We start from the raw sequence: 24,237 nt of genomic DNA, 5'->3' as shown, positions 1-24,237 counted from the left end.
AGCAAACCACAAACACTACTGAAACTGGGAAGCAAAGCCACCCAGTAACTTAAAATGCAGACTGTGCAATCATAAAATGCTTAAGAGAAGTAATTCTGAAGATTTTAGAAAAAAAATGGTACATTATTTCATTTCTAGACTGGATCAACATAGTAAAAACTGGATGTAAAAGTCAGATTGGTTGCAAATATGTGGCTTCCTTTCTTCCTTGAACTGTCACTTTGCAACCATAGATCAGTCCTTCAGACTTCATCTAGTGAAATGCCAACTCTGCCAGCCTCAGTCTACAGTTTTTACTGTGCTGCTACAACTTAACACATCCTTAAACCAGAGGCTTTCTCAGCCCTGTGACTGCTAAGTAAAAATCTTAAAATGTATGACCCTTATGAACTATTAAAAATTAAAAAAAAAAAAAAAAAATAGAACAAATACAGCCTTCCAATTTACTTACAAGTACTTGGAGACCAATTGCATTTTTAGCTCTCTGGAGAGAATAAGAAAGTGTTTTTGCATTTGATTATTGAATATTGCTGCAGAAAAATAATTGCTCCTTTTTCCTGTTCTCTGCTAAATACAAAATGTGAATTTTCTAAGCACGTGTGAATCTTCTGCAAGAAGACCTTAACCAAAGGTCTCCCTAAGTCTTCTTAATAACACTTAGTAACTAATGGCTCACAAGGATGCAGCTTTCCCGCTGCCTTCCCAGGAAGTTGTTGTATCAAGGGTTTGAAATTTTTCAGGACAGAGATACTGATTCTTCACAGTCTGTTTTCTGAGGACCTACTGTAATACAGTTCTGATCAGATTGAGACAAGCATACAGGTCCCTTTCCTTCAGCAGTAACAGAGGTTAAAAACTCATCCCCAAGTTCTCTGAAGAGGGTACAATATGGTATTGAACAGATCATTTCATTCTTCATTACTCACAGGCATTCCAGCATGAACCCATTCCCTACTCATGGAAAGCCTCAACTAAATATGCATTCAGTCCCACTGACATGAGTTGAGGCTTGGATCTCATCATCAACCACACACATTAAGTTCCCCCACTGAACATATGCTTTCTGAATGGGGCTTCAGTCAATTCATACACCAAGATCCTGGAAACAGAAGGGCATGTTTGCTACATGAATGATGAGATAATGGAAATGCTGAAACATTTCAAAAATACCATAAGCAATACTTTATGTCCTGAAGCAGGGAATGGTCAATGCCTAGCACAGGTTCTGCTGTACACTTCTTGGGACTCCTCCAGGTAAAACCACTTTCTGTAGGATCAAGCTCTTGGCTTGGTAGAAGTCTCACTTCTGTGCAAGCAGTAGCAACTACAGAATAAAGAATTGGCAATAAACTAGGTGAAATATACTGATCAAATTTTCAACCATCCAGATCACGAATTCCCAGATAACAAAAATGGCAACTTGTTAGCAAAACCACAAAACACTCCCAATCACCTCCAATTTTCAGCTAAAGCCTAGTATTACAGATGAACTTCTATCACAATGAAACATTCTGATACCTAACTGCAGGATCCTTTCATGAAACAAACAACAACAACAAAAGGATATAGTGTTCAAAGTTTTCTGTTTAAAAAGGGGAAAAGCTGATTTCACCTGGAGGGAAGTCAGCTACACTAATTCAAAGTACCTAAAAACTAACTAGGTCCATAGTCCTATATATCAAGTTTAAGGAAAAGATAAAAGTGAAAAAGCAACCACTGAAGTGTTTGCAAAAAAATTTGGATCATACTGCTCAGCAACTTCAGTTTCACCAAAATGGAAAGATGATTTGAAAAGGAGAGTTTTTGTTACTTTAGAAGGAAAAAAAACCAATTTTGCATATGTCATATACAAACTTTTAATAGGCCTAGCATGATTCAAAACTTAAGGGTTTCCTCTGTCTTACATTTTATAAAATTAAGCTTAGTTTTACTTATTTCTTGTCTCTGGTGCAGAGCAACAAGTTCACAACCAGAACAGGTCTGTTGGTCAAGGCCATTTTCACACCTTAGGACAATGACTTTGGTCTAATCAAAAGGAAATGCTACTTCCTAATATGACAAATATCTTTTTTGACATAACAGACAGGACTGTTGCTTTTCTCTGAGCTCAATCTTTATTTCATCATCACTTTTATCAGTGCTGGTTGCAATACATCAAATGCATAGAATTTCAATGAAATTGTCATTACAAAGGCTTTCAGGGGTCTTCAGATTTTCTGTGGGCACAGAATGAGTCTGGGGTATGCAGCAGCCTCTCCTACATTCCCTGCTCTCCTGATTTCCCAGTGGTGATCAGAGCAGACTCCATGCTTGCCATCTCAACCCAGGTACCACCCAGGGTATTTGGTATTTGTGAGTGTTGCCCAGTGGGTCGTTTCATATTTTATAGCAACTTGGAAAGGTCAACAGCCAGTTAGCACCTATGAGTTGATAATAAAATATACATACACAGATACATGCTTCAACTACCTATGAAGTGTTTCCATGTTAGTCATGGTTATATACAATACGTATTAGTTACATAAACAACCCATGTTTATACTAAAAATAATACATAAAGATGCACAAAAATACACATAAGGATGCACAAACAAAACATACACTATAATTAACAGTATTTTCTTACTACATGTAATCACATTGATAGTCAAAAGAAGCTAAAAATTGAAAAGTCACATATTAAGTGTTTGATCCTTTGAAAATTACATCTTGAAAGTGCCTCTAGTAGTTCTCTATGTCACTTTATACATTTTTAATCTCAAAAAGCCTTTTCTCCCTTCCTTTAACATAATATTATAGTTTATCCAATTTCAGTACCTGGTACCAGTAAGCTGACTTTGCAGGAGAACCTTACTGATAGCTCACCTCTTACACATACATACTGCTCTGCAAAGAAATAGAGCCCAAGGATGCTGAACCAGTTTTCTGAAGCTACCATTTCAGAAACACTATGAACAACTAAGAAAAATACGGCTGCATAACTTTTAACCAAACAATATGGAACCCAATCCAATGCATTAACGGTCCATAATACTATTGAACAAGACTACAAGAGAGACACTTTACTTGCAGTTGCTTGTCAGACAATTACTCTCTGCTACTGTAATACTTCATGTGCATACTTCCAAGGAAGACTCATGAACGCACAGGTTCATTAAGGGAATGAGAGAATCGATTGTAAAATGGAAAAGGCCGAGTGAGGTCATATTTCAAAGAGATGAATATGGTACACTCCATTATGTTGTAATCAGCCTCTCTCTTTCATCCTAAGAACTGTAATAGTCTATCCTAATTTTCAAGGAAAAAAAAAAATTCTCACTGCCTGCATCGTACCTTCATCCCAAATACAGTGAGGAATTCAAATGTGCTGCAGGCAGTTTCCATTTACCATGGTCTTTGGAGCAGACGGTATTGATGTTGCTGACCATTTTTCTCCTTAATAAGAAAAACATTCAAATGCTACTAATATTGCTGCCTTGGCAAACCACATTTTATAGATGGGACTTGCCCTGTACATGACACATAGAACATCAATCAAGGCTGAATTTTATTTCAATTTATTATGGTTGCTGTCTAAATGAAAAAATGCTTATATCGTTAAAATGTCTTACAATATAAATGTGCAAATGATGTAATCACCCATTTTGTGAGAAATTTCTGATTCTGATTAAAAATATCTACAGTTGAACTTCTAAATATTTAATAAACGTGAAACAAAAAAACCAAGCATGTTAAGAAACTACAGTAATTGGTATCGGATGTAACATCATGGTTTTATGCTTGATAGCTTTTATCTTTAGAGGATGAGTTTATAAGGTATTCTTTTAACATGGTAAAAGCTGCCTTTTTGTTCAAATCATCAAGAATAAATTACTTCAATCTTGACTTCATTCAAGACCTCACATGCTTGCTTTTTTCAAATTATAATTTATCACAGTTCTTTGCTTGCTATAGCCAGCTGTCTCCAGACTGAACCTGGTAGCCTGCAAAAGCCCTGCAAGCCTTCCCAGACACACAACTCTGGACACCACACAGTTACCAATGGGGAGAAAGCAGCACCTTATAAGAAGAGAGACTATTCAATTTTGTAATTGACTGGAAATCACAAACCTGTCCCAGTTCTTGAGACAGAGTGTAACGCTTGGCAGAGTCCCACTGGCACATACCACAGCCGACATCCCCAGGAGCTGGCTGGGATGCTGACTCTCCCAGCTGCTGCCTCCAGCATGGCACAAAGCAACACACCCAACATCACGTCCCTGCTGCAGAGAACACTGCAGAACATCATGTCAACCCAGTGGCATTGAAAACTCATTAAACGCTCATATTCTCTCTGTATTATTAGCATACAGTAATTATATAAATACAATCCTTCCCCACTTAAGAACAGTCAGCTCTTTCTGCCATGTTTATTTGCCAATACCCTAAAGTCCAGATCCTAAATGCATCAAAGAATGATAAACTGTTACAGAAGTTCATAAGCACATTGCAGACCAGAAACTAAATCCAAACAGTTTCTACTAGAAAATGGGAGCACAGATGGGCAGGCAACTGATTCTCCCCTTCCACTCTGACCCCACCTGGAGTACTGTGAGCAGCTCCAGGGCCCCCAACAGAAGGAGGAGGATAAGAGGGCTGAAGTACCTCTCCTGAGCTGAGGTTGTTCAGCCTGGAAAAGACAAGGCTCCACAGAGACCTTAGAGCACCTTCCAGTACATAAAGGTGGCCTACAAGAGAGACGGATGGAGAGAAACCTTTTATAGGGCCATGGGTTGACAGGACAAAGGGTGATGACTTTAAACTGAAAGAAAGCATATTTAGATTAGAGGAAGAAAATCTTTACTGTGAGGGTGGTAAGGCACTGGACCAGGTTGCCCAGAGAGGCTGTGGACACCTCATCCCTGGCAGTGTCCAAGGCCAGGTTGGATGGAGCTCTGAGAATTGTGATCTAGTGGAAGGCATTTCTGCCCACAGCAGGGGAGTTGGGACCAAATGATCTTCTAGCTCCTTTCTAATCCAACCATTCTATGATTCCATGTTTTTCTTACTTGGACAAAAACTATCTAAATCACAGATGGATCCAAAAAACAAAAGATCGAACTGCAAAAGAGGTGATTTAGCAGATACTGAAGATGTGTTGAATAAATGGGAAGTACAGCTACACACTGCTACCCTTTGTCACCACAAATCCCAGCTCATGCACAAGTCCCAGCATCCTTCACAAGAGGGAAACTTCCTGAAGATTTTTGCCTTGCACTGAATTTTATCATAGTCAAGAAATGAGCAGCAATTTCAATTTGGCCTTTAAAAAAAAAAAAGAAAGGATAAATAACTGTAAACAAAGGAAGTGTATGAGAGCTACATGACAGATAAATGGATTTTTATAACATTGCATATTGTAAAGTTTGCCAGAATGTATTGAAAGAAGAGTCAGTGTCCTGGTTAAATCACATCCTGCTGCAGCTGTCCAACTTTATAGCTAAACTATTCATATCAATTCCATTAAACAATTACAGAAGGAAATCCAAACTACTATTAAAAGTATGTTAGCTTTGTGCTATCTTCTTTTCAGACTTAATAATTGATAAAATATTCTCAGCTTCAAAGAGTAATTTTTTGGTGTGCATTCACACCCTGGAGGCCACAAAGCAGTTGTCCTATGGAACTCCTACAATACCTAAACTTTACTACATATTTCTATTTCTGACAGACATTTTAGACAAGAAAGGAAGGATATTTTAGCATTTATGGAGCTGGCCTGACATTTAGGAGATCTCAATTTAATTTCTTTGTCTGCCAGACTTCCTTCACAATCCCAGACAAAGTAAATTATTTTCCTTTCCCTAGTTTCTCATCTTCAAAATGGAGAAGACCATTAAAGTACTTGAATCATGCAAGTTTTGAAAGACAAAAAAAACCAATTTCCTTCTCCATTTTTATTTTCCCACAGATAGAAAATTACCTGAAAGCTCAATCTTCCAGAGGTTTCAACTGCATGTTGTTTTGTTCTCAAAATCAACAAAACACACTATTTATAAATGACACACTTTGTATGTTGCAGATCTTTGTCACTGGAGAGCCTTCCATTTTAAAATGCCTCCTCTGTGATAAAAAAAGATATTGAAGGATGAGGACAGAGAAAGTTAATAAACAAAATGCATTCATGGCCCATTGCTTCAAATAACTTTACTATATAAATAGTCCACTCATCAAATAATGGCCTCAATTAACATTTAATTCTCAGACAATGCATTTGTAATGTACTGCAGGGATTAAAAGTTCTGCATAAATATCACTATTCTGGAAGTGCCACGACTTACAGGAGAAGTACTGACATATTTTCCACTTGATTAAAAACAATTTCTGGTCTTTCCTCACCCTGCTTTCTCTACTAAGCCTCCTTGCCCTAGAAGGATCAAAAGAAAATATAAACACTACGTAGGGGCTCCCAGTCTGCTGGCTTCAGCCTTGCTTTTAAAATCCATAACCACACTAGTGCAGCATCACTACAGAGAAAACTAAGCTGTCCTTGTGATTTTGTTAAGAAAGCAAATTATGAGAATTCCCTCATGTAAGTATATGCTTCAATCCTTTTTACAGCAAGGTAGAACAAAGTCAGTTTTTCACAGAATATTCTCAGCTGGGAGGGAGCCACAAGGATCATTGAGTTCACCTCCTGATTCTGCACAGGACACCCCCAAGTATGTCACCCTGTGCCTGACAGCATTGTCCAAACACTTTTTGAACTCTGTCAGGCTTGGTGCTGAGACCTGGGGAGCTGTTCCAGTGCCCAACCACCCTCTGGGTGAGGAACCTTTCTCCCATATCCAACCTAAACCTTCCTCAATACAACTTCAGGACATTCCTACAGGTCCAGTCATTGGTCACCACAGAGAAGAGATCAACATAAGTAACCTGGCACACATAAGCTTAAAAAAATTTAAAAAAAAGTTAGCAAGCCAGCACTGCCACCGCCAGGAACAAGTCCAAGGCAACAATGGAAGAGTCTGACATTACGTGGACACTGGACACTGCAACAGTGACAATCACTATAACAACTGCTGAGATGCTTGGATGCTTGCTACTTGGTATATCTAAATGTGAAAGACCTCCCCTCACTCAGCCATCTTGCTGCTAATGCTGAAAGAGAGTATCTTTGTAATATGCGGTTGCTTTTATCCTGCAACACAATGGCTGAGCGTTGATGAGATGATAACTGAGTCAATTACTCAAACACCAATAAAACACATTCTAACAATGATTGCCACTTCATGGTGTCATTTTAGAAACCGACTCCAGTACACTCAGACTTTTTTTTTGTGTCCTGTGGGTTTGACCTCAATCCTAATGAAATTAACTGCTAGAAGAAACCACACCAGTAGGAGCTACCAGATTTCAAGGCAGGATGCAAAACCTGCAGAAAAAGTCAACAGATGTTTCTCCTAGAAGCCAGAAAGGAGGAAGGCCAGAAAGGTCCTGGAAATCTAAAATGGACCTCATTATGCTTTGAAGGTGAAGCGACTGAATAAATATAAAAAAATATACAAAATAAAAGTTAACCTATGACAGAGATCTAAATATAAAATCCTGCCAAGATCCATTATTCTCAAAACGTGTTTTAAGACATGTTAGGACTTCTGCCTGTGGGTTCATCTAAGGCATGAAAAAAATACAATTCAATGAAAATTAAATATCCAAAAAAAACCCAACAAAACTGCTTCTCACCCATTATTTTCCTCACAAGTATTGTCTCATTTTAAATTTATTGCTAATACAGTATGTTAGCAGTTGTCCTTAATAAGCTCTGCATACATCCAAGAAAAGTGCATACACTGACAAAGACGCTTCTAGTTTTGCACAACACACGGGTTTTTTTATACGGTATGTTCTCTGTTGAAAACTACTCCCTCACAAAATGAAAATTCAGCAGAAACTCTAATAGCTTTCATATTTCAGTCTAATAGGTAGCATGGCATTGCACTGCCACCCACCTTTGCTACAATATTGCACAGCACATTTAACAGACATTTGATTCCTTCACTCAGTCCTTACGTGCAGATTCTGCAGGACCTTAGTATTAACATTTAACAGAGTCTATGAGCATAAAGCACATTTATGAACACCTGCTAGAACATTTTATTTGCCTTAAGAGTTTTATTATAACTGTTAAATTTTCTTGCTATGCTTTATGGGCCAAATCCTGGTCCAGTTTTAGCCTCAACTCCCATTGACTTCAACAGCAAGCAGATTTGATTGTATGTGGGTTTCCATACCAATTCAACACAGCTTTAAAGAAAATGGGATCACTGGTAAGCACAATACTGGATAGAAAAAGCCAGCACTTAGCAGCTCTAAATATCCACTGAATACAGCCTTCAAATGAAATTAAAACAAATAAACCCCACACTCACAAGTCTGTAACCTCCACAGTGCATTACAAAACCCAACCTTGCACTTGTACAAGGTATGCAGGTATCCCATCCAGAAATGGCTTGGTGGGATGTACTACCACCAACTACTCCCTCTCAGATCACTCACAATGCTGCTGTCACCCAAATTTGGTTCTCTGTATGAAAGCCATGTTAGCATTGTGCCTTCTGACACATCCAAACAGTCACAGCCCTCCTCAACAATACAAGGCTGGAACAAACCATGCAGAGCCAGAAGTTGTAGGTGATGAACTAGAGTCCAAGGAAAATGTTGTAGAGAAAAACATGCCAGAAGTCTGACTGTTCTGAAGATGTTCTCTACAGTTGTTCTTCTGACAGGGTCTTACCACCTGACTATATAGAAGCAACACAGCTCCTCATAGCTTAGAGAAAAACAGGACTCCAGGAAGTCCACACTGAGCTCCTGTAAGAAAATTTAACCTCAATTGAAATTACCTAAGAGTTTACTTTGCCACTGCTATTAAAAGTCCAAAAATAGTAAGGCAGCTAGCAAAGAACAGACAGCATGGCAATGCCACAGCTGTTTCACAAAAGCTTGACAGTAAATGCTTGATTGAAAGCATACTATTAAGCCCCCCAAAATTCAAGCAATTATAAAAATGAAATTATGGACACAATGATGAATGACGACAAATGAAATGTTAACAGATCTAGCACCATACAAAAAAAATATTGATTTTTTCTGATTACTACTTAGGTGATCAGAGTGTATGAGGTCCTAGTTGCCTGCTTGCTCTAGATTTTATTAATGCTCCAATATCAGACACCCAATTTGGAAATCAATGCTTACTTCATCATTTTTCTCTGAAGGATCCTATTATTCACAATTGATTTAACAGAAATGAAAGGCTTACCATTAACAAGACCCAGCTGCTGACACTTCTTAGATGAATTATTGAACTTCTAAGAGTGAATTAACTTAACCATCACCAAGACTTATTGTCTGATGTTTCTCATACCAAAGTCAGTGTATTTATAATTACAAAATCAAGTAGTAGAAAGTAACTCCTTTTCTGCCTCCTCCAACACCATAGACACCAAGTAAAAATAAGATAAAAATATGAGTTATGCACCAAATTCAGTCAGTTGGAGCTTAGTCTCTAACTGCCTTTTGACACCCTGAATCTTCATTTATTTCTAAAACTCATAGGTCATTTCAAGGCTCAGAAAGAGGAAATCCAATTTATGGCAAGTTACATCTTCTTTCAATGAGATTACTGCAGTCAAAGATCCCTAGGGCTGACCATGCCCTGCCAGAAAGGCTACAGAAGACTATTATTAATTCCCTTTAGGTACAAAATGAAGAACCACCTTATGAATTGAGATAAAAGTAACAAATATTACACTTCTGCAGGTAGAAGCAGTACTACCAGTCCACGGCAAAAGTAGTGCAAATGTACAAAACAAAAGGTCTATGTTCAGAACTTGCCATCTGAGCCAAGGGGCTCTCTCTGCTCAGAGCATAAATTCATCATGCCCATTTTCCAGTCTAAGAAGGGCTATTCACCCAAGGTGAATTCAGTTCCTCAAATAAGAGCTTTTGCTCTGCAGAATGAAAAGTTCAGTGCCAAAAATGAGCAGGTTTGGAAGGGCAGGCGATCACACCAGTCTCTATCGTAATCCTACGAATGACTCTGTAATCTATCGTAATCCTACGAATGACTCTGTAATCCTCAATGCAATTCTCAAGCAGGTACACTGCTAATAATGCTCTTCACAAGTCATCCTTGAGAAGTGGGCAATAAAAACCCTGAGTGCCAGTACACTGCCCAGCTGCACTGATCTACAAACACATTAGTGTCAAGAGCACAGAGCTGTGTTCAGCAATATGTTATCCTTCAGCCACGGACAGCAGAACCATACTTGCCTGGTGATGCAGCCAGAACAACTGCTCAGCTGTCAAAACTAGTGAACATTTCAGGTCTTAGTAGACTTTTGGCTAAGCTGTACTACCTGGTTGAATATGCCTTCAAAATGCTAGAATGGCAACTGCTTTGTCCTTTAGCATTCATCTTACTTGCAGAGGTCAGCTTGATTATACTAACTTCTACAACTGCTCTGAAGACTTCAGCACAAAATTAAGTTCAGACTCCAGATGCAACACATTCAGGAAGTCTTCTGGATTAACAACATAATTTTTGCTTCCTTTTTACTCCACAGAATGGCGAGATAACAGACCTGTTCTATCCTTTTCACACAAGCTGAAAGTCAACAACTGTCCAAAATCACTAGAGCCTCCTCTCAAAGCCCTCAATGGATTTGAGTGCTTTCACACTGCTGGAGGCAAAACACCTGGGCCTTTTTTACCAGGGTTAGTATCTGAGGAAGACACTCTTGGAGCAAACCAATCACTTTTTGAATACTGTATTTCCCTTTCCCAACCCCTGTTTTAACCCCTATCTTACTGAAACTAACCTTAAAATTCTGCTTTGGGCATCGGACAAACACTTTAAAAATTAAGAAAAATGGGAAGGAAAGAAACTTGATAGATAGAGCCTCCAAGCTCATAGGTCTAACTACATTAGGGAAACAGGCCAAAATCGTGAAATTATGATTATTTTTAAAATATTTAGTTATCAAAAATTTTCAATCTGCCTCTTCTCTTCAGAATAACACTTTCAAAATGGAGGGTGGCTGGCCATAACTGAAACCTGGTTAAATTTGATATCTGCATAAAACATATCTCAACAAGTAGGTTGTAACAACTTTTTAAAAAAAGACATGGACCTTGGCAGATTTCCTGCTTTTCTTATACTCATTTCTTCCAGTACTTCCCACATTGTGAAATAACTCTTAATGCTATAAAGACAGTGCAGACTGCAAAAATTTGTCCTAGTGGTTCCAATGGGAGTAACGTGGTCAGAATTTGGCATTCAACAAAGTTTCCATTTCTACATAAGTTTCATTTATTTTTCAGTTTAAAAATAAGACCATATTTTGGCACGTAACTAGAGCTACTCCTGCAACTCAAAAGAAGTAACACTGCTGGCAAGCCTCAAATCTGTTCCAAGACAAAAAACTGTGTTGGCAGAACTTTTTGAAAAAGTTCTTTTTGACTAGAGGCGGAATTCAACACCAGTAAAAGTGGAGAAACTTCAGTGAAAACAGTTATGTTAAACATTAAGTTTATATAATGCAAATATATTTAGCTGACATGGAATTAAAATTCTGTTGAACCAAATCTATTTATCTTCTACATGTACATAATAACTTAGCACCAAATTCTATAATCATTTCTCTGTGAATACTCTTTTCCCTCCTACATAAATGGTACTGTGCTATTTACAAAGTACCACAACCATGCCACACATTTTTTTAACGTAAGAGTTATCCAATTAGGATGTGGTGAAATTAAAGCTGCAAGATCTATATTCCTGCATCAATTACAGGCACAGAAGAAAATAACATAAATCTGACATTTCACAACTTCTGAGGGTTTGATTTTGCAACCTACTTTCTAAAATACCTTTTTTCGCACGTCATACCCAAGGGTTTTTTTAGAGCATGAATACAGTTAACCAATGTGCAGCGGTGCTTCATCAACACAGATCACAGCAAGATTTGACTCCCAACTCCACTATAGCACAGACAACAATGAAAGCATTCAAAGAAAAAGATGTCCATGCCCCTTGGATATTCAGGATATAGCTGTTTGATGGATGGGACAAAGTACTTATAAGGAAACCTGTACTATTTTAGATTAACTGTTGAAAAAAACTGAATTGAGTTCTTCTTGCCAGAGAGAGGGAGAAAGTTAAATGACAGTGGTATCAGGTTGCTTCAATCCTCTTGAAGAAAGAGCAACACAAAGCTTAAATATGCAGGTATTTCTAAAGCCAAGTTCTAAGCACAGTTTGCTTACTCTACCCTAAATACAGCTGTCTTAACTCTAAATACAGTTGAGTATTATATTGAACATCTTTGGTGTTTTGCCTTTTTGTCAAACCATGCTTTTTTCTACATTTTGCTATACTGTCACTGAAGAAAAAATTACTAAGAAATGTAGATTGAATTTATTTACCTTCAGATTTGTAAGAATCTGTATCCAGTGCACCATAATTCACTAACTGCTTCAAATGATTTAACTAAACAGATGGACTAGAGCACCTTTAAAGGTCTCTTCCAACTCAAACTATCCTATGACTTGCAACACTTGATTGTAAAAGTCAGTCTGCCTACATGTAAGGTATCTTTTCAATAAAGTCAGTGGACATCTAAAGTGGTATATTTAAAACAATTCAACAAATAAAAAGGTAAGAGGTAATGACTGTGTTCAGACCACAAATTAATTCAGTTAATTTGACCACCAATATAATTAATATAATGACCAGATAAGTACAGTTAGAATGCCAAATAATCTTAAAATATTTTATATATAAATAAAAACTAAATAGAATTTTAACTAAACCTTAGGTCTGAAATTCCAACCAGCAGTCTCATTGAGAATAAATTACACAAAATTTTCAGCGTAGTGTGCCTAAGAATTGATGTCACAAAAATAATCAGACCTTCAGAAATTTAAGGTAAATTTGCCACCAAGTATGGGAAAACACATTAATCATCTTTTTAATTCCACTGTAGAAATAATGTACTACAGGTGTTTCAGAAAGATTTTGATTTTCAAAAATCAGTGGTCTCCTTCTTTTCATACATTACCAAGTCTAACAGAGGCACATTTTTATTTAGGCTAAATCATGCCTTATGGGACACACTTAGGAGGAGGAGAGGAGGAAAGGAGGACATACAACTGGCATTTGAGACATATTGCCAGTACAAAGCTGCCAAAAGCACACAGCAGGGAGCATGTTTTGGCTATCCATGAGCAGAATAAGCATGCACTCCTTAACCACTGCCAGCTGGCATTTGTTTCCAAATACAGAATGCGCACTAGGCAGTTTGGAGACTGGACATACTCCTAACCTTAACTATGCTCCCATAAAAACATAATGCTGAGATACCTCATTAACCATGCCTGTCTCTTAGCTGACTGCCAAATGAGAAAGGTTGAATGACAAACAAAAAGGATGCATTTCTCCCTACATACAAAAAAAGTACTTAAAGTATATCCTAACATACTCCAGTGCTAACAGCAAAAGAGAGATTTTAAGACTGCTAGAAGAAAATTCTGCCAGAATCTCAAAAAGAGGAAACACTGCCACTCTCTATTGTATATAGATAGAAAAAGTGAAATCCAGAGACACAGAGTACCAAGAAAACAACAATGTATAGAAAGAGTGGCTGGCACTGTGATTATAAAGTGTACTATCATGTTTAATACAACCTCTAGCACTCCTCACAACAGACGCTCCCTGCTTTATGTGCTGGGGCAGATCTGTGGGTAGAAGATTAATGTCCCCCTCCATCTGTTAATGACTATATAGGTCCCCTGGGCTTTGCACCAAGGGTACTTTGCCCTTAGGATGGAACAAGAAATGGGAATTTGTGTTTGTTACAACATGCGCTTACTAATTCCAGCAACACTAGCAATTGCTAGATGTGTATTATTTCAACTTTATCTACCAAAAACATATTTTATCACTGTAGTTCAACTGTGATTCCAAGTAGATTTTCAAAGAGATTGGTTAAAAGGAGAACAAACCAACAGGGGGGTGCTTTTCACTTTCAAAGTGCTGTCCTGACACACATAGCCTGCATTGGTATTTGCCCAGTAAGTGCTCTATTCATTAACTTTTCACTAGAGTTTCAAAGTGACTCCACTTTTTGGATTTCCCCCCTTCTCTGTCACTGATAGCCTGCTGTAACGGACCAAGCAACTCAGAAGGAAGAAATGTACCAGAGACTGCCATGCAAAGGAGAGGGCACTAATTAAAGTCTTCATTTCCTTCAGGGGGTTCTGTGAGTGGATTTTAACTTACCCTGCTAACCGTACCTTTGCTCCTGAGACCTGGAGGCAAGTCAGAAGGAGCTTGACACCAGCAGAGTCTTCATGGATCTAAGCCAGTTTGATATCCTGGAACAATAGAGGGAAAGAACAGTTACAAAATGAAGTTCTGAAGGAATGAGGGAAACATAGTCACCACCAGAACAACAATACTCAGAGCAAAATCAGAGATGATCTTAACAGTAGCTCCAATACTCACAAATGAGAAATCAAAACCAGAGTGTTGCTTCACTAAAGTCTCTAAACGTGGTCTCTCAGGTTTGTTTCATGCTTCTTTGCTTCCTTTTCCCACCCCTATCAATTGCAACACTGAACTCAGTTCCATCTCAAGGAAGAAATAGTTGTCCCTGCCAAAATTACCTGTGAGCACCAGAGGGAATTCCAGTGGCAGTCAACCATGTTTACATTAACACCAAGCACATATAATTAACTTCTCCAGTTTACTCAGTTTAACTTTGGAAAAAGCTGGAACACCTTTGCAGCTGAACATCAACACAAGAAAATTTTACCCTTTTTGTAAAAAAGGGAAATGCGATTTCAGCACATGACCTCTACCAATCCTTTTGATCCAACTGGACACTGTTTCTCTCAAACCATTCCTGCCCTACAAGAAAAACAGTACAAGACCACAGTCAAGAGATGAAAAGAATGAAAAATGGAAAAGGAATTGCTCCATACTCTCCTTCATCTTCAGCAGAGAATTTCTTGGTCTCAAATGAAGAATGAAGAAATTGCAGTCACAAAAGACAATTCTTTCCCTCTATATCAGCAGCAGTACAAAACAATGAGTGTTGAATTAACAAGGTGCTCTGCCTGTCTTAGTACTCATTGCTCTGAAAACACTTCTCTACTGGCTTTCCAAATAAGAAAATACTCTAAATCAAAGTTACACACTTAATGTTGTTAAAATTGTAAAACACAGCCAAAAAACCCCAGCCTGATTTGTGTATATTTTTGTTTCCGTAACACAATCTTGTTAGAATCAACAGAGTTGTTCCCAGATTTCCCATCTGAATCTAGTGATACTTGGCCTTTTCCTTATGCTTCCTCAACAAGGCATGCATTTCACCTTTCATTTGAAAATTAAAGGAATCATCTTTTCCTTTAATCTGTGCACAATAGAGGAAAACACATTCTAATTTAAATAGACAGAGGAGGTAAAAGGGATTCAATGCTAATATTTCGTGATTAAGTCATTCTCAGGTCCTTTTGGAAGTTGGACTTAGAGCTGAAAAGCTTGAAAAGCAATGCTAAAAAAATAATAAAAAATACACAGTCAAGAATATTAAAGACAAAAGCACAAGGAAGGTAAGGGACAGAGTAAGGAGCTGGTTTCCCTACCCTGTGGGAAGGATAGCACAAGAGAGTGTATTTCCTGACGGATACTCCTTTGAGGAACAGCTTGCTTTCCTTAATGTGCCTCCTCAATTGCCATCCCGTGGCCTGCACAGGTAGGCCGCCCCTGGAGAGAAAAGCCACTGAAGTCTGTGCATCCTACAGAGCACTGACAGCAATCATTCAAGTTTTTATACAAGCCTCTTGTACATCTGCAGAAAGGCTGCTCTCAATCTGGCCTCCAGAGAAAATACAGCAACCTAGATTGATAACATCTACTTACACTGCTGCTGATCAGATATAGACTGTCTCCAACAGTTTTCTTTCTGAAAAGCTGAACAGCAGTCTTAAGCCTCTAACTCAAGTACTAGTAAAACATATTTAAAGTCAATTGCAAAAAAACCCCAAACATATCTGTCTGGGGGAAGAGCAGGGGAGTTACTGTTGCTTATTTGTGGAGAAGAAGGGAGAAATGTATCATGTCTGCACACATACATACACAGATGTATGTCTCACACATGGGTAAAGGATAACAAATACAACTTGTTCTCCACTACAGAATTTTCCACTTTGAACATATAGGCATTAGTATATAAAGTTCATGTTATTTCAGTGAGATTGAATGAATTCAGAATGAATAATGCTGGCAGGATTACAATTCATGTAACACAGACTATTTGATCATCGCTAACTCAAGGACAAATTGAAGTCTGAAGGTCAAATGTATGGGGATTTCTGGTGACATCACTAAGACCTCACACAGATGCCTGAGACAATTACTGCTGGTATTTTGCCCACCTTTGGCGCAAGATAGTTCTGAGAAATTACTCAAAAAACAGTCAATCATGATGCCACAACTAACAACACTGAGCAACTCCATCAAGAGATAGTACTCTCATCACATCAGGAACAAAGGACATGTGAACAATCAATCTTTGAGAGTTTCAGTAGCCATTCTGTCAAAAAATAAGAAATAAACAAAAACATTTTTTTATCAAAGCATAAGTAATTCCAACAGAACCCAAGCCCAGCAAAGACTACCACTTCACATGTGGCACATTTATTTGTCAGAGCTATTCTCAACACACAGCAGCAAGACTGTGGGTAGTCAAGGCAGCAGCAGGACTTTGCCCAACAGTTTAAACTTGTTCCTTTGCACGTGCTCTTTATCCATTTTTATTCTAAATTATCTTGGCCATGAGTACTACACAAAGGGCTCCTCTGATCCCACAAACAGACAGCTCTTTCGTCCTAGGAATGTAATTTTAAAAGACTATTTAGCATAACTTTCACAATACTTATTTTCTCTGCAGGAAATCTTCTTACAGAATCAGAATAATTTAGGCTGAAAAGGACCTCTAGAGGCCACGTCCTCCAATTCCCAGTCAAAGCAGTGCTGATTTCAAAGTTAGAACAAGTTGTTCAGAGTCTTATCCAGTCATGTTTCTAAATCTCCAAGGTCAAATCTTTCAACTTCCACAGACCTCAGGTCAGATTTTGACCGTTCTGATTGTTAATTCTTTTTTCCTCATGCCCAGTCAGAATTGCTCCATTTCTATGTGTGACAACTGCATCTCATCCTTGCTCTGTACACCTCAGAGAAGAGCACTGCTCTCTGTTCCAAAGCAGGCTATTAGACAATGGAAGGCAACAATTCACCTTCATCTTCTGATCTCCAGGCAGTACAAACCCAGATCCTTCAGCATCTTGCCATGTACTCCAGACAACAACCGAAACAAGGCGGCTGCTCCAGGTTAAAACTCTTTAAATTATTTAGGAAAATGTAACAAAACCTTTCACATACCTCACCTTGATCATACAACATTACTTTAGAGGTCCCCTAACACAGACAGGACCATTGGCACCTTACTTTCTGATCCCAAAGAAATTTCTAAAGACAACCTCAAAAGAGGTTAAAGGATAAGCATAAAGGATTTTAAAAAGTGATGCACTGAGTGGCATCTCAGATCACCTAAACACTCTGGAACAGCACTTTTTTAAGAGTACAAAGAAAAAAAAAAATCAACATTTTAAAAAAATTTAATGTGGTTTAGAATGTAGCTATACAGCTTCCTGCAGTTGACCCCAGAAAAATAAGACATGTGATGTGTAATTTCCTTTGACTTTTCTTTGAACTCTAGATAGAAGTTCCTGCTTTAAAGAGTGGGATTTTTTAAATTAATTACTTTTACAATTTTTCTTAATATTTCCAAATAGTACTTAATGTCAAAATATTTGCACGTACCAATTCCCTGGGTTAGAACACCCTTTCAAAGAAAAACAGCTTCTAATCATTATTTTGAGATGGGGTGCACTGCACTACTTTGATGAAAAGAGCAGTACCCACCCCTCACTTGAGCGTGTTAATTCCAAAGTATTTTCAGAGAATCTAGACATAGGTCAAAACATATACAAGAAAAAGATCTGATACCCTCACTGAGCTACTGAGAGCACACTTCCTTGCATGGCAGCACAAAGCATGCCCTCATCAGGGTGTGAATCAGGTTTCATTCAGAGACCCAAGGAAGTCAGCCTTCTATACAACTACAGAGGATGTTCCCCATATGCAAGAATGGGTTTAATAAAGATTTTATTTATTATTTATTTAGTGCTTGTCTTCTATTACTTTGCTACATACTGCTGTCACAGGGAAAAGCTTTTCACATCTGTATAAATAAGATCTAAAACCTCCGGAATCATTACTTACAAATACTCCAACAATCAGCAGCCCCAGACCTCAAGATAAAGCCATGCAAGTTCAAAACCTGTCCTCTTAGTGGACGCAGCAGCTCCACCCAAGAACACACTAAGTATTAGCACTGAAAAATAGGCATGGAACTATTTATACACACAAACACCTGTATATTAATTGTGCACACTGTTGGCAGAATTGTGCATATTACACAATTACCCCATACTACACACATAATCTTCAGCAATTTAAGAATGGTACCAAACACCAGTGTCAGCAATACTCTGCATGTATGAGAGAAAAGCCATGGTAAACATGCCAGAGCTGTCACATAGTAATGGCACCTCAATCCTGAGCCTGCTGCAACTCTGGAACAGCATGAGCATCACAGCCTCTCAGTTCCCTTCTCCAGCTCCCCACACCAGCCTAGACACTGGGCACAAGCTGTAGCTCTGCATGAGAAGTAAAAGAGAAACTTGTGCCCCTCCAGAGAGAGGCACCACTCTTGCGCCCAGCACAAACACACACATTGGCATAGGACTCAGCTCAGCTCTGAAGTTTTGCACATGACCTGGGAAGGTTTTGTCATCACTTGTCTAGCAAAAAAACCAAAACCTACTCCATGTGCAAAGTTTTTTAATACCTCCACAACTGGCACTTTTACATCTCTAGGCTGAGGGTTCACCCCCCTTCATCGTATCCTCTCCATTTAGGCTTACATAGAGACCACCTCCAGAGTGCCATGCTAATTAGCAACAGCTTGCACTCTCTAGTAAAACTAAAAATAACCCCAAAAACCTAGTGAAAAGAAAAACTCAATGAGCTCATATGCATTTCATCATTTCAGTAACATTGGCGTATTTTAATTATACTTAAATAATATTAATTCTGATCTGAGCAGCAGACTAACTATAATTGCTGAAAAATAAAGTTATAAATTAAACGTGAGATATGGTAGAGTCTATTGCCCAGCAGACTTGCTATAAAGTGCTACAACAATATATGGCTGTAACCAAAACTAACAATAATAAGCTCATTGTGTGAGGATAAAACAAAGAGGTGAACACTAGAGAAATTTTCAGCTGATGTAGCAAATAAATCCAAAACCTACAAAGTATAACTTCAACAAACTAAATAAATATTTAATAAAATTGAGTTCTTTCAATTTTCACTATCATGAGTAGCTCCTAAAAATAAGGAAAAAAATTCCTTATAGGTAAATGTCTATTCTATAAATTTTCCATATTTCCTGTACTTCGTTTGGCTTTTTCACAATGGGCCTTACTCTGTTTCCTTACGTCTGTATTTCCTATATGTTCGGCATTCACCAATCTATCTACCTTGAATACAAACTAAACTATGGATTACAGAGACTGAGAAGTTCAATGACTCTTCCAGCCTTAAAGATTTCCCAGTACTGTAGCAAACAGAATACTGCACACTGCTTTGTGGAAGGGAAATATGATTTAACTGATATTTCATCAGTGTCTTGGGAGTCAAAGACCATCTCCTATAATATTGAATATTTAATTAGAACACAGCCTACAAATAAGAAAATATTGGACATAATTTTTCCCCAGTATCTTGCCTAAGCTGTAACAATAGTTTGCACTTCCAATATTCACTACAGTAGACTCCATTATTATAATTAACATCAGCTAAGCTGTTTTAAGGAATTTCAATAGCTACAGTCTCCTCCTCATAGATAAACAAGAGAGAGTCAATGATATTGAAAGACAACAGATTTAATGCAGATAACTTACTGAGCTCAATACCACAAAATATTACTGAAACAACAGGTTATAAAACCAGGCAAGATAATAAAGTAACTGCTAGCTGAGAAGGGTTAGAAAAACTTCCACCACAACAAAAAGCACTCTGTAACTGCTCATAACAGCTGGATGACAATGGCTGGACTTTGCATTGTATCCCACTGAGAAGTGACAGCTTTTTTAATCGTTTGTATCACCTACCAGGAGAATCCCACCCTGGGGTGCAAAGTAATGGAAAACTAATCTTTGTCTTGAAAATACCTGTACTTCTTGTGGGAAACGCCAGTATTAGCACAGATCGGGTTGAACCTGCCAGCAACTCTAATTTTACACGTGTAAATCCACAGAAGTCAACAGGAACTTAGTTTATGCTACCTACCCACCATATCCACACCGACAAAAGTGTGAAAATGGATGATCCCCTTCAGGCACACCTGGCTTAAACTCCTACTGTACACACCTACAGACACTCATAGTTAGGAATTTGCTGCAATAATTCATTTATTTCTACAGAAATGTGGATATGTGAGAACACTGAGCTTTCTACACCTCGCCCACACTAGAGACCCATTACCCCAAACAAGTTCTACCAATAAATCCCTTTTACTACTGACATAGGCAAAACTACCTCAGCAGAAAATGAAAAGGCAGTCCTTGGTGGTGCGACTCCTTCTACCTAGAGAGAACCCAATTTTCATGTGTAACAAAGACACTTTGCCAGGATGCTATTATGGTGAATTAGCCTGAAAATGCAAGAGAACTGCAAGACCACTGCAAGAAGGTGCAAAAGAGATGCAAAGTACCCCAAAGTGCAACCATCTGCGGTGGAGCCACTTTGTTTTCTTCACAAGCACACTTAGTCACAACATAATGACAACCCAGGTTGAGACACCCTCATTTACTAACACTCTGACTCTACTATACAAGGACAAATCCTGCAACCCTTCATCTAGCAAAGTATATTTTGCTGGAAGCTGACCCACATAAAAAGCTGAGGATCAACCTTCTCTGATCATTAAAACAGACACAGACAGATGCTGACACAACAAGCTCTTACCCAGAGCTTGGTTCATAAAGGAACGAATTAATTAATATTTTAAATCAAAACCACCCTTCTTGGTTAAAAAACAAAGCACACACTAACTCCTGATGCTCTTAAAATAAGAGCAATGGGTTTTTTATGCAGTTTTGCTTCCAACTCTTCCCAAATGACATAACCAGAACTACAAACAAGTGATGTCCACATAGCAACTTCTACCACAATGACACAACTGATCTAAATTTACACTGACACCACTTTACCTTAAATCAGCCTCTCCCACATACACTAGGTATCCAATTCCTTCAGTCAGCCTTAGCATCATATATAATTAACCTATGCTTGCTAAACTTTCTCATGAGAACTCTTCCAAGAGAAAGGGACGAAGAGCAGTCTCTGTGAATTTCCTTTCCTTGGACTGTTGCTGCACTGTCCTGATGGGCATCTTTCGGATCTAGCTAAGTCCTTGGACAATAATATTTTGTGTTGCTCCATTAACTACTTTGTTTTCAGAATCCATGCTATTGTTCCCCTCTCTCTTCAAAGTATAAAGTTAGACCGCGTTGATTGCCAGTAATTTAGCTCTTCATATTTTGTTACACACAGCTTGCTTAAATGCTATTAAAAGCACGACTCAGCCAAAGGCAAAATATCAACACTACCCAAAGCAGCAAAATTCTGCCACAGATTCAAACGACCGAACTGTCACTCTACACACAAACAACAGCGCGCCACTAGAAATGCATAAAGAGCATCCCTATTACCATCCTGCATCAACGCCTGTGACACGCACACACCCTGCCGAGTCTTCCGTATTTGCTAACCATGTATCTATCACTCCCAGGCAGGCAGCAGAAGGGACCCAGCAGAGCCCCACACCGCCAGCCTCACTCACCCAGAAGTAATCCCTGCTCCAGCCGCAGAGCCACCGCGTCCCAACATCATCCTCCGGCGAGGAGAGGAGCCGCAAGACTGAACTTTGGCTCCCGAAAGGCGCGGGAGAGCCGCCCCGCACGGCTGCCCGGCCGCTGCCCGAGTTGCCGGGGCACAGAAGTAGCGGGAGGCGAAGCGCGCTGAAGGACGGGCACCGCGGCTCTCCCTGCGCAGGAATCTCACCCGCAAGGCGCACATCGCTGAGCCTCTGCTCTCGCACACCGAGCCGCTCTGCACAGCCAGCGCTGAGACCCATCGCCTCGTTCCATCTAACCACATTGCAAACATCAAGTTTTTGGGGGTTTGGGTTGTTCTGGGGTTTTATTTAATTCCGCCAAAACAGCCGTTCATTCGGGCCAACGGCGCCCAGCAGGAGAGCGGCCGCAGGGGCGGAGGGGTGCCGGGCTGACGGGGTCCCGAGCACAGCCCGGCGCTCCACGCTTCCAAACCAGCCCCCGACGCGCCTCGGGCGCGCTTTTGTCTGCGCAGGGGAAGGCACGGAGAGCCCGGGCGCTGCCGCCACATCACCGCGCTCACGGGCTGCAGCCCAAAATAGCGCCCGCGCCCCGCCGGGCAGCGGCAGGACGCGCCCGGTGCCCCGCGCTGACCCGAGCTGGCGCGGGGGGCACGGACACGCCAGCGCCAGCCGGGACCGCCAGGGCACAGCCGGCAGCGCGCCCCGCTCCCCTCCCCGCCTCTCCCCGTGCCGGACGCGCCGCGGCAGGCAAGAAACCGACCCCCGCTAGCCCAGGTCAGCCCACCCAACAGCCGACAGCCCCGCTTTACCTCGGCAACCTCCCGCTCCCGCCGCCGCCCCGCCAGTGCCGCCGACAGCGGCGGCGGCAGCCCCGGACCCCCGCCCCGCCCCGCCCCGCCCCCTGGCGGGGCCGCGGGGGCTCGCGCGCCCCCTTGCCGCGCGCGGGGCCCGGGGGGCGCGGGGCGCTTCCCGCCCGCGCGGCCGTGAGGCGGCGGCGGGGTCCATTCCCCCGGCGCGCTTCCCGCTCGGGAGCTCCGCGCCCCGGGGCAGGTGCGGGCCGGGACAGGGCACCGAGGCACCCCGGGGCTCGGCCCCTGGTCTCCGGACGCTGTCAGGCGCTTCCCAGATGGAGCGCGGTCCCGACCGGCCGGAGCAGTCGTACTCCCGTCCCTCTTTCCGCCCAGCGCACGGGACGGGCTTACCCGCTCACCCCGCTAGCGCTCTGCGTTTTGCCTGCTCTGCCCGAGCCTCTGGATATCGTTTGTCTTCCATCAGACTCCCAGCGCGGCCCCCGCTTGTCGCACCTTCAGTGCCGATGTGCCTCCTCCTGCCTTGACGGCGGCAGGGACTCTCCGCGCCTTCTGCAGGTGTGTGGGTCCGATGGGGAGCTGAGCTCACAGAGATGCTAAGAACTCCTGCTAGGGAAAGAAATCCCGAAAAAGGGAGATAAGGTGTGGTGATGCTCAGGTGGGCAACGGGCTCCAAGCCTTCCATCCCAGCAGCACAGGAGCTGACTGGGCCTTCAGCATCCTCTCAGCTGCTGTTCATCTCAGCTTAGAGACTGCAAAGTCTTCAAGAGTTAAAACAGGCAAAAACACCCTCTATTCAGATTTTTGACAGCTGTAATGAGCGCAAGGAAGAATTATGTAAACATTATTAAGTGTTAATAAACACATGTCAGCGTTAGGCACTCTTGTGTAGAAATGTTGGTAAAAGCCACAGTGAAAGCTTTATTCATAATGTCTTTTTAACTTTATGTAGCTGGTGTAATAGGCCCTGCGCATTGCTGTTGCCTCGATGGAAAATCATTACCCAGTAATGGATGAGCCAGTTCGGAAGGAGTGCCACTGGGATACTGCACACTTTCATCCAAAGATGCTATGTATTAGAGGAAGTAGCAGGAGACCTGCCAACTTTCCCAATTTAATTATTAAACTGTCAGTTCCTGACTTCTTGTTTCAACTTCCTGAGGCAACATCTGGCGGTAATAACAAAAATAAATAAATAAAATAAAATTTGATCATTCACTCAGCAGCATTCTCTCTTTGCTGTGTCCTTTTTACAGCAGCTTTTATGAAAAGCTCAATATGGGGGATCCAGACCCGGCATCTCTCTGAACTACCCGAAAGCAAAGACG

General features: G+C 40.5%; 1 protein-coding gene across 3 annotated transcripts in view; it reads right to left on the bottom strand.

The window, feature by feature from the left end:
- RARB (retinoic acid receptor beta) overlaps window positions 1-22,955 on the bottom strand; it is a 324,037-nt gene extending 301,082 nt beyond the window's left edge. The window contains exons 1-2 of one of the 3 annotated variants that reach the window (XM_033085086.2): window positions 22,910-22,955; window positions 14,327-14,421 (exon numbers count right to left, since the gene is read on the bottom strand). The gene's annotated coding sequence lies outside the window, so the exon portion shown is untranslated. Of the gene's footprint in view, window positions 1-14,326; window positions 14,422-22,085; window positions 22,298-22,909 lie in introns of those variants that run through there. The other 2 variants (XM_033085269.2, XM_033085180.2) reach the window with 2 other exon arrangements.
- Between the last annotated feature and the right edge of the window lie 1,282 nt (window positions 22,956-24,237).

The sequence above is a fragment of the Catharus ustulatus genome, chromosome 1 (genome assembly GCF_009819885.2).
Source record: "Catharus ustulatus isolate bCatUst1 chromosome 1, bCatUst1.pri.v2, whole genome shotgun sequence".
In the NCBI taxonomy this organism is placed as follows: domain Eukaryota; kingdom Metazoa; phylum Chordata; class Aves; order Passeriformes; family Turdidae; genus Catharus; species Catharus ustulatus.
This window is presented reverse-complemented; position numbering and strand designations above follow the sequence as displayed.